This window comes from Protopterus annectens, chromosome 2.part0 (genome assembly GCF_019279795.1).
Source record: "Protopterus annectens isolate FY-2018-M chromosome 2.part0, PAN1.0, whole genome shotgun sequence".
NCBI classification, from domain to species: domain Eukaryota; kingdom Metazoa; phylum Chordata; order Ceratodontiformes; family Protopteridae; genus Protopterus; species Protopterus annectens.
Window position 1 is genome coordinate 808,462,842 of NC_056728.1, and position 15,149 is coordinate 808,477,990.

Genomic DNA, 15,149 nt, shown 5'->3' on the forward strand with positions numbered 1-15,149 from the left:
GCTGCCTGGGGACAGAGTAATGTTTTTAAACAACTCACTCTCCGTACAATCCCTATCGGCATCTTTGCCTTTGCTGATGATGTCACCCACCTAGACGTATGCCTCTGAGAGTGCTGTGATCCGGTAATCTCAGTAGCACATTCTATAACTGTGTAATGCTGTAGTGTGATAAGGTAGCCAGGTCTATGTTCTAATCCCAGCCCTGCCATGTGCATGTGTTTGCAGCTGCCTGGGGACAGAGTAATGCTTTTAGACAGCTCACTCTCCATACAATCCCTATCGGTGTCTTTGCCTTTGCTGATGATGTCACCCACCTAGAAGTATGCCTCTGGGAGTATTGTAATCCAGTAATCTCGGTAGCGCGTTCTGCAACTGCGTAATGCTGTAGTGTGACAAGGTAGTCAGGTCTATGTTTAAATCCCAGCCCTGTCGTGTGTGTGTCCCCAGCTGCCTGAGGACAGAGTAATGTTTTTAGACGTCTCACTCTCCATACAATCCCTATCGGAGTCTTTGCCTTTGCTGATGATGTCACCCACCTAGAAGTATGCCTCTGGGAGTGTGATGATTCAGTAATCTTGGTAGCGCGTTCTGTAACTGTGTAATGCTGTAGTGTGATAAGGTAGTCAGGTCTATGTTCTAATCTCAGGCCTGCTGTCTACGTGTGTGTTTCCAGCTTCCTGGGGACAGAGTAATGCTTTTAGACAGCTCACTCTCCATACAATCCCTATCAGCGTCTTTGTCTATGCTGATGATGTCACCCACCTAGAAGTATGCCTCTGGGAGTGCTGTGATATAATAATCTCGGTAGCGCGTTCTGTAACTGCATAATGCTGTAGTGTGATAAGGTAGTCAGGTATATGTTCTAATCCCAGCCCTGCTGTGTGTGTGTGTTTCCAGCTGCCTGGGGACAGAGTAATGCTTTTAAACAGCTCACTCTCCATACAATCCCTATCGGCATCTTTGCCTTTGCTGATGATGTCACCCACCTAGAAGTATGCCTCTGGGAGCGCTGTGATCCAGTAATCTCGGTAGCGCGTTCTGCAACTGCGTAATGCTGTAGTGTGTCAAGGTAGTCAGGTCTATGTTCAAATCCCAGCCCTGTTGTGTGTGTGTCCCCAGCTGCCTGGGGACAGAGTAATGCTTTTAAACAGCTCATTCTCCGTACAATCCCTATCAGCGTCTTTGCCTTTGCTGATGATGTCACCCACCTAGAAGTATGCCTCTGGGAGTGCTGGGATCCAGTAATCTCATTAGCGCATTCTATAACTGTGTAATGCTGTAGTGTGATAAGGTAGTCAGGTCTATGTTCTATTCCCCACCCTGCCGTGTGTGTGTGTTTCTTGCTGCCTGAGGACAGAGTAATGCTTTTAGACAGCTCACTCTCCATACAATCCCTATCGATGTCTTTGCCTTTGCTGATGATGTCACCCACCTAGAAGTATGCCTCTGGGAGTGCTGTGATCCAGTAATCTTGGTAGTGCATTCTGCAACTGCATAATGCTGTAGTGTGACAAGGTAGTCAGGTCTATGTTCAAATCCCAGCCTTGTCATGTGTGTGTCCCCAGCTGCCTGGGGACAGAGTAATGTTTTTAGACAGCTCACTCTCCATGCAACCCCTATCGGCATTTTTTCCTTTGCTGATGATGTCACCCACCTAGAAGTATGCCTCTGGGAGTGCTATGAACCATTAATCTTGGTAGCGCATTCTGTAACTGCGTAATGCTGTAGTGTGATAAGGTAGTCAGGTCTATGTTGTAATCCCAGCCCTGCCATCTGTATGTGTGTTTCCAGCTGCCTGGGGACAGAGTAATGCTTTTAGACAGCTCACACTCCATACAATCCCTATTGGTGTCTTTTCCTTTGCTGATGATGTCACCCACCTAGAAGTATGCCTCTGGGAGCGCTGTGATCTGGTAAGCTCAGTAGCGCGTTCTGTAACTGCATAATGCTGTAGTGTGATAAGGTAGTCAGGTCTATGTTCTAATCCCAGCCCTGCGTGTGTGTGTTTCCAACTGCCTGGGGAAAAAGTAATGCTTTTAGACAGCTCACTCTCCATACAATCCCTATCGGCATCTTTGCCTTTGCTGATGATGTCACCCACCTAGAAGTATGCCTCTGGGAATGCTGTGATCCAGTAATCTCGGTAGCGTGTTTTGTAACTGCATAATGCTGTAGTGTGATAAGGTAGCTACGTTTATGTTCTAATCCCAGCCCTGCCGTGTGTGTGTTTCCAGCTGCCGGGGGACCGAGTGATGCTTTTTGAAAGCTCACTCTCCATAAAATCCCTATCGGCATCTTTGCCTTTGCTGATGATGTCACCCACCTAGAAGTATACCTCTGGGAATGCTGTGATCCAGTAATCTCAGTAGTGCTTTCTGTAACTGCGTAATGCTGTAGTGTGATAAAATAGTCAGGTCTATGTTCTAATCACAGCCCAGCCGTGTGTGTGTGTTTCCAGCTGCCTGAGGACAGAGTAATGCTTTTAGACAGCTCACTCTCCATACAATCCCTATCGGCGTCTTTGCCTTTGCTGATGATGTCACCCACCTAGAAGTATGCCTCTGGGAGTGTTGTGATCCAATAATCTCTGCAGCGTGTTCTGTTACTGCGTAATGCTGTAATGTGATAAAATAGATAGGTAGATGTTCAATTCCAAGGCATGACAGGTGTGTGTGTTTGGCAGTCATACCCTATGTGTTGGTATCTGTGGGTGGCTAGCTTCAGGATGTGTTGAATGTGTTTTGTTGCTTTCCTATATAGTGTCCACAAATCTCATAATCGGCCAAGACACTGAGTTGTCAACACATACATTCGCCAATAGGTCTGGTGAGTAAATGTCAGCAGCCCTACTCTTTCCCTTAATACAGTCTGACCTGTGTGACGCAACGAGAAACACTTGCCTTGATAGTAACACCACTACATAATGCAGGTGGCACATGTGGTTTCCTTTTCATTCTTGTCTAATGCTTTGGTGTCATGTGGTCCGCTGTTGTGATATAAATGCAATATCTACATATGTGTGTGTGTGTATGTATATGTGTGTGTAGGTATGTATGTATATATATATAAATATATATATATATATATATATATATATATATATATATATATATATATATATATACATTATATATAATATATGTAGATAAGATATAGATAGATAGACATTGATCATATATGTATGTGGACATTAGCACTATTGAATGTTTGTGCTGGATGATCTGTACGTGAGCACCTCAGAAGTACATATATCTGCCATAGTGTAGTGGTAAAGCACATTGTCTGTGGTGTGCAGGGTCCCGGGTTTTAGTCATGTAGACACCAGTTATTTTGTTGCTGGGAAGACGAAGGGACATCGAATACAGTGATAGTAAGGCACCTTTAACCAGTTGTGTACAGATCTGAGCGACCGTAAGCAGTGGTTATTAATTTGGAGGGTCATATAACTATGCATTAGAAGACTATACTATGCAGATGAGGTTGACAATAGTGAGTCTCGTTTATCCCCAGGGTGTGATGCAGATCCCAGGAGTGTATGTGTGTAGATAGCTGGGTGCATGGCTCGAATATAGATGAAAGCATGGGAGGGGGGGTCAGGCATACTGTACGTACATTGGATACCTGTGCCTCAGGATTGCTCATGCCTTAGCACGCCTAAGCTAGGGGTGTGTCTATACCTGCCTGGTGAAATTGGGAGGGACAACAGCAGTAGTGGAGTAGTCAAGGTGAACAGGCTGCACAAACAGGTGATGATCAGCACAATCAGCAGATTACATGGCCAGCCCGCCCAATAACACTACAGTAATGTGAGCAAGCACCATACACACAGGTTTCTTCCACACTCTACACCACCGGTGTATACATGCGCGGACTTTTCACAACACGGTTCAACCAAATGAGAAGGGCTGCAGCAGGCAACATAGACCAACATGTGCAGCAGGCTGAGGGTGGTGACGATGCGTATGCTGCCGAACAACCCTTAGTGAGGTGACATAAGACTTTACAGACCCAGGGTAACTTACCAGGGGCTACATGAGCTGGAGATAGTGGAGCGCTATGGGGTGGACAGAGACCTCCTACAGCAGCTTGTTGAGCTGTGCCGGCCACACCTGACACATCGAACAGGCCGAGGGAAACCCATCACAGTGGTACCATGGTATGTGTTGGCCTAGGTATACTAGCCACAGGTACCTCCCAAAGCACAACTGGGGATATCATGGGGATCTCACAGGCATCTGCATCCAGAGTATTGTACCAGTTCACAGATGCCATGTCAACACATGCTAGTGAGCACGTACATGTCCTCAACACACATGATTTGTAGAACAGCAATATGCATCTCTACCACCACATGGCTGACTACCCTGGGGTACTGGGTGCTATAGCCTGCACACACATACACATCAAAGCACCACTCGGTGAGTGGGGTAGGGCCTACATTAACTGCAGGGGCATACCCTCCAACAGCTAGGCCATATGCGATGGCCAGGGCATTAAACTGAATGTGTGTGCTGTCTGCCCTGGAAGCTATGTCGATTCTGATATATGGCATCTGACGCAGCTGTACCACACCTTTGCCAATATGGACATCCCCTACAGTCTCCTAGTAGGGGATGCTGGGTAACCACTGGAGTCATGGCTGATTGACACCCATCAGCAATGCACGCACACACCTGAACAATCACACCATAATGAGGCAGATGCACAGGCAAGACATATAATTGAGCATGTGTTTGGGATGCTCAGGTCACGGTTCTGGTGTCTGGACACATCCGGTGGAGCCCTGCAGTATTCACCAGCTACATGCACCCAAAATGTTATGGTATGTGCTATGCTACACAATCTGATCCTGCGGTAACAGTTGCAGCAGGAACAGCATGGGGCAGGGCCACACAGCCCACCACCAATGCCAAGGCCTGTACAGGCACAGTGTGACTTGGAGGAGGAACTACCTGAGCTGGGCCCAGAAGGCGAATGTGCCGTGCACAGTATGAACTGCCCTTGGCAAAGAGGCAACACATGGCATATGCACTGACACAGTAGGTACCCAGGGATTTCACCCTTTCTGACTTGCACAGACAGTACAATGGATGCCAAACATGACACTACCTGTGCTCAGCCATGTATAGGAAGTGCACTGTGTGCATCCGATGTAGGCAGCCCTCCAGCACCGTCCTCAGGTCTGGAACACCCACAAGGTAAGTCAATCGACCTAACAATTGGCAGTTGTATTAGAATATGTATTTACCCGTTGCTATGGTATGGATGTGAGCATACAAGGGAATTTGGTGGCCGACTGTTAGGGCAGCAGACAGTACACGTCCATAGTGGCACCAAGACATCTGTAGCACATACAGGGATCACAATAGTAGCCAGTAGTACACAGGGTGTCCTAACCCACTGCAGGTTATGGGCTGAACATCATGTGTGTCCATACAGCCCACACAAGTCTCATACAGCTGGACAGGTGTAGACCAATACAGACAAATGCTATACAATGGCCTCTGGATATGCCCAATGAATGACCCCAACCCCCACAGACGCACACAGACTACAGCAGGCCAGGCAGTTGGATGTAGGTTGTGAAGGCTTGGACGTCCAGCACCACTATGCTGGTAATTCAAGCTAGGATCTGACGTACACTGATATGCCTCCAACCAGCAATTTAGGTAGGTCCACACACTGAAATAGAGTACCTGGCATACCAGTACAGTAGTGGCAAATGTGTGCAACTGTCAGCTGTGCCATCCTTCCAACGCACACACATGAGAGTCATGTGCGCCACCCCCGGTGCTGTGTGGGACTGTGGATACAGTTGGATGTCCCCCCACGCTGTGCAGAAATTTAACAACTGTCAATGCCACATGACCGTTAGCTACCTTGCAGGCACAGCATGCCACCTGTCAGTGTACAACACAGGGGTCGGCACCACAGTACTGACTATCTGGACATGTGACACATGCGATCCAGTTGGCCATACTTGGCATGCTCAAACACATGACGATATGACGGTAATGTCAGTTGACAACATATGTAACAGTCATACTGGGCATGCTCACACATTGGAACACAGGACGGCCAGGTCTGCAAACACCAGTGGTCCGGACATATCTGCCAGTACATTGCTAAACTGTTTGATGACTGTGCTGTATGGTATGTGTGTTGTACTGTCTATTGTCTGTACATATGCCATGGTGTATTGGTAATTCACATGAGCTGTGTGTGCAGGGTATTGCTACCAACACGTGCAAAGGACGGTTCTTTGTTTGCAGCCAGAACAACGCCTTTGGATATGGAGCGGGTAAGGCACATTCCAGCAGGTGGGAGTGGTTGTGCATGGCTTTGCACAGTGTTAAGCACTGCTGACCTCTGGTTACAGCTCCTTATACTTGTTTAGACTCCACATTTCTTTAACAGTGCACTACTGGCATACTGGTAGACAAACACGCTTACACCCGCTCGCTCACTGACATTTGTGCTTACATTTGTCACTCACCCTGGGTGGGCGTGACCCCTTGTGATGCCTATTACATCGGACTACATGATTACAGTATAGGGTATGTCTAACCATTAGGCGACAGCAGGCGTTCGACTGTACGGACTCGGTGGCCTGTCCAGTGACATAATCATATTATATGCGTGTTCCTCATACAATCTGCTCCCATTTAGCTGATGCATGGGAACCGATACTCTGCAATGCTGACATGTGAATGTTATTTGGGTAATGCAGCTCTCTGCCAGGTCATGCTACCACATACCTAATTTAGGTTTTCCACCTTTTAGATTGGACGACGGGAGACTCTAGGAGTAACACCTTTCCCACTTTGCATGGGAAAGTCCCTCATTAGGCATATGTGCTATGCGACAATACTCTAGCCATTGCAACTGTCCTGATTAGAGGACATTCTTATATTCTACGTGTCTGTAATAGTTGCATGTAATGGTTATTGTATACATGGCACGTCAATATGTAATGTGAAGTAGCATAAGCAACTTGACTGCTGCTAGACTAAGCTTTGATTTGTGCTAATATGTATATTTCTGTACTATGCATGGCTGTAGGTATGTTCTGCCCTGGTACGTCTGACATTTCTACAGAGCAGGTCCCACTTTGGCCATTCGGAATGGTGGCAGCCCTATAGGACCTATATGTAGAGCTATCGCATTTGGCAAGGCAACACATACCCACAGCCAGTAGTAAATTGACTACTTCACCGGTTTGCATACGTTAAGGTTATTCTTGTAGCATTATAGTTGCTAATACTGTTCCCTATAACATGTAGCTGTTTCTGATACAACAAATACATTTTATGGCACCGCTACACACAATATATGACCTCCTTTCCCGAAATCACAGGCCATGTGCCATAACATTCATTTTGCAGGACACAACTGCCCAGAGTGGTGTGTCCCTCACAAAGGCGAACAGGTGGTAATCAAAATCTATTATGCTATCATCAACCTAAGGTGGTCAGCAGAATATGCACTTTCCATCACTAGCAGACCTCACATACCAATGGGGGAGAATGAACACTGTATCAGGGACACTGCATAAGACCCTGAGGGACACATTTAGATGGTTGGTTCTATTAACCAGACATATTGACAGTCATAGGGTATATGTAGTCATTCACGTTTGTCGAGGTACATGCTGGTTATGACTCATACATGTTGTCATCAGTCATTACCTGTATTCCGCCACCTGTCCACCTAATATCACTAGTTCTGGAAGTGTTTAGTTGGACTTTGTTACGTTCTGATTCATAAATGTGGACATCCATGCTAATCGGGTACACGGCACTGATATAATCCCTATGTGTTCCCCCAATGGTTTACAGACTATCCAGTAGATGTGTTCTTCAGGTTTGGGAGGTATAGGCATCTGCTATGCCCACATAGGAATATTAATTACTTCCACTGGGCGGGCCTACTACATCTCTGCCAACCATCACCTGCACACTTAAGCCCATTATTGCATACCCATGATTCACCTACCTGGCACCCCTCTACAGCAGTCATGACAAATACTTACTGTGAGCGCAGCTGGGGTATGAGCACACCCCTACACATTGCCCACTCTCCCTGTCTCGGGACTCATGTCGTACATTTTGTCAACCCATGTGTTATTAAACTTGCACAACCTACTGTTCCATGTACACCTACATCCTGCTCGCATCAATAACCAGGGGTTCACACGTAGAGTGAATTTTTGGTGTCCCGCAAGGGACCCTTTTATCCATGTTTAAAGTGTAGACCTTGCAGATTTCTCCCACTGGTACTTTCATGCCGGTGTTTTGGACAGTGGCAGTGTATTTATCTTTATTGTCTGTCTGTATGTCTGACTGGTCTAGCTGGGCAGTGTGGGAGGTAGACATTTGTTTATTGGACCTCCCAGTAACATATGCCCGGTCTGTACATATGTTACCCGTGATTGCTGTAAAGTAACCTAGTTATGTACATGTGTATATCTACAATGACATATATATTTGTTTTGTGTGTATATGTGTATATATCAATAACTGTTGTATGAATGTATATATATATATATATATATATATATATATATATATATATATTTATATATATATATATGGGTTCATATGGCACCGTCGACAACTGACTACATTAACAGCCCTGTAACAATTTAACGAACACTTTACACTTTAAATAACCGACACCGACACCATCGACATCGCGACACATCGTATTACAGCTAACGGGTTCTAACATATGTGAGGTAGGGGATGTAGTTGTAATGTTAGACTGAGTGACATAAGTTTAGAAATACATCCCTTGCCTCACATATGTTAGAACCCGTTAGCTGTGTATCATGCGATGTCGGTGTATTATATTTATATATATGAACCCATATATATATATATATATATATATATATATATATATATATATATATATATACACACATCTGTGTGTCCGTTAACCAATACATTTCCCGGACATACCCACTTACACATGCGTATTGGGTTTTATCTCTGCTTCAACAGCATGCTATTGCCTTAGTCATTATGACACCGACACTTCACTCCAGTTAACTTATAATCAGTATACAGCACTTTATACAGTGGACAGATGCCGCACTTTTTTCATGTCTGGAGTACCGCTGATAAGTGTGATGTGATACAGTGTCAGTTGACCTATTTCTCGTCTGCACAGCCTATTATTCCTGCTACTGTATTTGTTTCTGTGCACATTCATATTATTTATGTTAATAAATGGAGTGCATGTGTTACAAGAATGCACATCAACATATTGATGTCTGCATGTAGTTGTGTCTTCTGGCTTTTCCCGGTTAGGGGTCGCCACAGCAGAACTCCGGTCTGCTATTGGTTGACAGATAGGTTTTACATGCCGAGATGCCAGCCCTTACGTACAACCTTCAATGAAGGTATGCCCATTCACGCATGTCTCCACGCAGAAGACGCTCTAGCTGGGAATCGCACTTACGTACTAGCTGACCTACACGGGCCGTTCCATTGCAACTGGCGCAACCAACCCTGGCACTCCTGTGTCCATAATCGCATAGCCATAGTTTCTCCAGCCCAACCGTGTTGAGTTTCCATGTGTAACAGCCATTATCCACCTGATATCGCAGCCATGACACACCTTTACACATTGCCCTCTCCAGAGCATTGGGGCCCTACACACATTTTGTACCACCTCGTGTATTCACAGGGTCTTCCTCCATTTATATTTGCACATATGTGCCTTTCCTGGTGTTATGGATTACAAACATTTTGCGGGTTACAAGTGTAGGTGGTCACAACATGAACTACATTCCATCTGTGTGTAATGTTGACGTAGCACTTCAGCGATATAACCCTGCCTCTGGTGTGAATAGCGGTGCTCTACTCACTTTTGTGCAGCTTTATCTGACATAAGTTGCAAACACTTTATAATACCTTAGTTTTTCTAGATTCCCTTCACAACCCTTATGCATGCTTTCGTCTTTCGGCATTCATTCTATATATATGTATATATATATATATATATATATATATATATATGTATATATATATATATATATATATACACATATATATATATATATATATATATATATATATATATATATATATACATATATATAATTGCATATTTCTTTTATGTCTGTGGATATTTATCTATACACACATATCTATCTATATATATATATATGTATATATATATATATATATATATATATATATATATATATATATATATATATATATATATATATATATATATATATATATACACAAGTTACATCTGTACAAAACAACATACATTTGCTTTGCTGGGAGCTGCTTACACCCGCGCAGGCGCACTTGCATCTCCTTATTGTGAGTTTCGTATGTTTATTGCCACTTCTTTGTGCTTACATGTGCCTTATTCCTTATGACAGTACCACTTTGATTGATGGAATCCGGTTAACGGCCCCATGCGAAACACACGTTCACCTTTATATGTTTAAATGTTGGCTTTACAGCACAGAGGCATTCATTACACAAAAAATTATATGTGCTGTAGTCATACTTGAACCGGGAATGCCTTTACGTTAGGCGGATGCTCTAACCACTACACTATTGGTGTTCTGCCTCATTTATATGTATACCCATGGTTCATAGCTACTCTAACATACGCCTCACTGCTTCACTTACACAGCAGGCATCCATTCTCCTGCTGGGAAAACCGCAGTACTACATATGCAACATTCCCTATTCCCTACTGCTCTAGACATGTGCTGCATGTTTACTCACTCCAAGGATATTCAGAACTCCAGCGCTTATAGTCCTGGCACATACGTGTGTTTGATTGTTAGGGTGTTCATGTGCTGGTCCGGGTTTAGGCTTGTCCGACTTGTGACTGGAACTGCCCTGTACCTGTTCAAATGTCAGACATAGCACATGGACAGAGTTGGTCCCAATTTTAACATTCTACCTGTGTTTACAGACACAGGGGTTTGGGCACCTCTAACCACATTATTAGGTTGGCATTACATAATATAGGGTGGGGGGTGGTTCCACTACATAATACAGGGTGGGGGGGGTGTTTCCACTTGTGTTTCCCTTCACATTTGACTATTTAATTCATTCATATATACAATGAATATTATTCTGGACATCACTTATGAATTCACTACAGGTATGCAATAGTCCTGTCAACAAATGTGACAGTTGGTTTGGTGTACATTGTGTACGGACCTCTGTGATACTCAGGGACTAATTTCAACAGTGACAGGGACAAGGCAATGACAAATCACGGACATTCACAGACACTTGTACAATATTAGTACTATTAACTTGGAACGTGTTGACAGATTCAGAGACATATGTATTACTACTTATTTTCTGCAGTTAAAAGTGTCTATTACACTTAATTCTTGCCATTAGTCATTCTCATTCAACACCTTTCATGCAAAGGTCACTGGCTTTGTGAGTGATTAAGAGGCTGGCCAGTTATTGTGCGAATGTTCTGACCATTGGTAGGGTTGCCACATTTTCATATGTACAGGATGGGATATATTCTGGAGACACCAGATTGTTTAGGCCAACACACACCCATGGTCAGTGCAGGGTTTAGAACATTCAATATTTTCCTAGCTTAGAGCCTATTCCTTTAGCACTTTAGTTGCTTATTCTGTTTCTTGTACGAATTACATATTTTATATCCAGACATGACTGCTTTAGGCAACTGTTACATGAAGTATGGTACATAGTTATTTCCTACAATTACAGGACATTTGCCATTGTATCGTTCTTGGTCAGGACGCATCTACCCAAACAGTGACTGTCCCTCACACAGTGGGTCAGGAGGTACCCTGTTCACGTCAATACCTTAATCAACCTATTTCCAAGTGCCACTATGCGAATGTGTACAATATATTCTCTCGATTATTCATATGGGGAGACATGCGTCACAGGCAGGTGTTTGATCCTGGGTACTAGGTTCTGCATGACTGTCTAGGGTTGGACAGTCTCGTGCACCACTACTGCACATTCAACTTGTGTCCAGATGTCTACAGGACTGGACATCGTGTCTTGATACCAAGTCTGATGTTTACACAGGTTACTTATCCCATGAGGGATATCCAAAAATTGAACAAGACCAATACCGTCCATTCTTTTGGATTTACAAAAATGTGTTAGGGTTTTACATGCAAGGGATACATAGTTTGCAAGCCTGACATTGCCTAGGGTGACACTGCCTACTACATATGAGTAGTGGTCACTATGTGTAGCTATGGCTGCGCCAAGCTAGTAGGCCGAGTATGGCTGGATTTGGTGGACGTTCAGGTATGGGGGCAGGTTGTGTGCTGTGGAGGGGATGATGGGTATTCAATTATGCATTCAGGTGTGTTGCATTTGGATGGGCCAGTTCCATCCAGACCATTTTGTGGGTATGTGCCAGTGACGTTTCTGTACATGTGTATCGCACATTTTAATATTCATATGTTTGTGCGATTGTGTTCTACAGTATGGCCTGTCAGGTTGTATTGCAGATGTGTATACTTGTTCTTTGTGTTTCTTTCTGATTCACCCGCTGCTCCCTCATACACCTCCAGTTCACCTATTGTGCATCCAACACAGTCTCGCCTTTGTGGATTATACCATTACCCATCCCCCCCACACACATATTCCTGACACTCCATCCATCCCTTCTTTGGTTGATGGCCCATGACACAGTCAAGGGAACACATTGCATACACTACATATGTCAGGTACCTGTATGGTTGTGTGGACTACCCTGGCATTTTTCACCTTCCACATGCTGTACATCATGCACATAGGTACACGCAAATACTTAAATTTCATTACATGGTTGGTACACCTGGGTAATACCCATTCAACTGTGACACATCCTGACAAGGACGGCTTGGACCGCATATGGGCAGATTTTGGCTGAATGATCTGACCATTGGTAGGGTTACCACCTTTTCATATGTCCAGGATGGGATATATTCCGGACACAAATCAGATTTTACAGGACAACACATACCCACGGTCAGTACTACGGATAATACTTTTGTTTTCTGCCTACATGTTAGCTTATTGTTGTAGCAGTTTATATGCTCCTTCTATTTTGTTTTCCTGCTTATTCTATTTCTTGTCACAAGTGGTATGTTACATACGGACATACCTATTGTATGTGACTATTACATGCGATGTGGGATATAATTATGTCATACGGTCCCTGAATATTTACATTTATAATGGTTTTGGTATGGACACAACTACCCAGCTGTGTACTATCCCTCACACTGTGGGACAGGTGGTAACACTGACCATTGGGCTAGACATAGCTATTGGCGGCATGCTAACATGATGCGTTTCACTTCCACTTGGTATAACTATCTGCACTGTGTTAGAATACGGTCACACGGTTTTAAATGTCATTTGTTCGAGGGATGGAGACTCGATATTCCCTACCGTGCATTTGTGTTTGCTTCTTAATTTTGTGTTTGCAAGAACTGTCTTGCATGCTTTGCATACGTTTCAGTATCCATGGACACTGACAGGTGTGATTACTATTGCAGGCAAATTGTTATATTCAAGCATTTTAGGTTGCATGTCGACAGCCGACATTTCCACGCCTCCATGCGGCACTTCGACATGCCCTATGCACTCGCACTCATTTCCTATGCACGTGGCTGTGGCAGCAGCGCGCTTTCATTAATATGCATTTGGTGCTACTGCGCCATCTACACGCCGCATGGTCAGCGCAAGCCTAACGTCGGCCTTGCGCCGAGATTCATGAATCCCGGGCATTGTCTAGTTTTGTTTTATATTGTGCAGTGCCTATTAAAAGGATAAGTAAGTAGTTTAGAACCTACATAGGTGGGGTACTTTGCCCACCACACACCCCTTTTTAATATTCTCACTCCGAGATCATACTACAGTGGGGAAAAAGGGCAAATACACTGTCAGTACTATTTTCGGCAAAATGGATTTTGACCCTATGTCAGAATTTTTGGCGAAATGGATTTTTGGCGAAATGACAATATCTATATATATATATATATATATATATAGATAGATATATTACCAATATATATATATATATATATATATATATATATATGCATACATATGTGTATATATATATATATATATATATATATTGGTAATATATCTATATATTGTTGTACACATATAAGGATCTCGCTACATATCTCACTCGCTATCTATGTATCTTTCTATTCATATATATATATATATATATATATATATATATATATATATATATTTTTTTTTTTTTTATAGATACCAATCCTTACTAATTGCACACTTGTCTCTTCACTATTGTAAACTGTCTGTAAAGAAGGGTATGTTTGAGAAAACATCTTCAAATGCTATAGCTGAGGTGGCTTACTGGTAATGTGCAAAGCCCATGGTGTGTAGGGTCCTTGTTTCAAAACCTGCAACGGCTGTTTATGTCATTGCTCGGCAGAACAAGGATTGTTGGATACAGAGTGGTTAAGGCAGTTTTGAGCATGTTTGCACTTGTTTGTGCGATGGTAACTGGTGCTAACGTATGGCTAAACAAATAGTCACTTACACCATGTAGGCTTCTCTTACCACTGTTCAAATCTGCTTAGAATTTATATTTAAGCAATACTGAAACCTGCTAAGCATAGCTTAGCCCTGGTAACCAGTGATTACATTTCAGTCTGATAATATAGAAGGGTAAGGACATCTTTAATAAGTGTACTTATTTTCCTGTACATAACATGCTTCTATGTGCTGTCATTACAGTAGCAAGGAGTGTGAGTATACTGTATGGGACTTGTGAGTATACATGGGTAGTACCACAATCTTTTCTCTTTGGATTTGTTTCATACATGGGTAGTATCCCAGATTATATGCAGTCACACTTGCATGTTATATTAGCTACAATGTACTTGTTGACAGAAATAGTTTAACACATATTGTAACATTACGTTAGTACTTTTAACAGTGATTTTTCAACTAAGAGTAGATTGCAGATTGTTGTACTGGAACCATACATCCCTGCAAGCAAATCTGGACTCTGACTACTGAGTATCTTGTTCTTGATGTTTGAGCTGTATATTTATATGTATCTCCTACTGGATATTAATCTGATATGTTATTGTTAACTGTAGACTACTATGATTTCGGACATGTCAT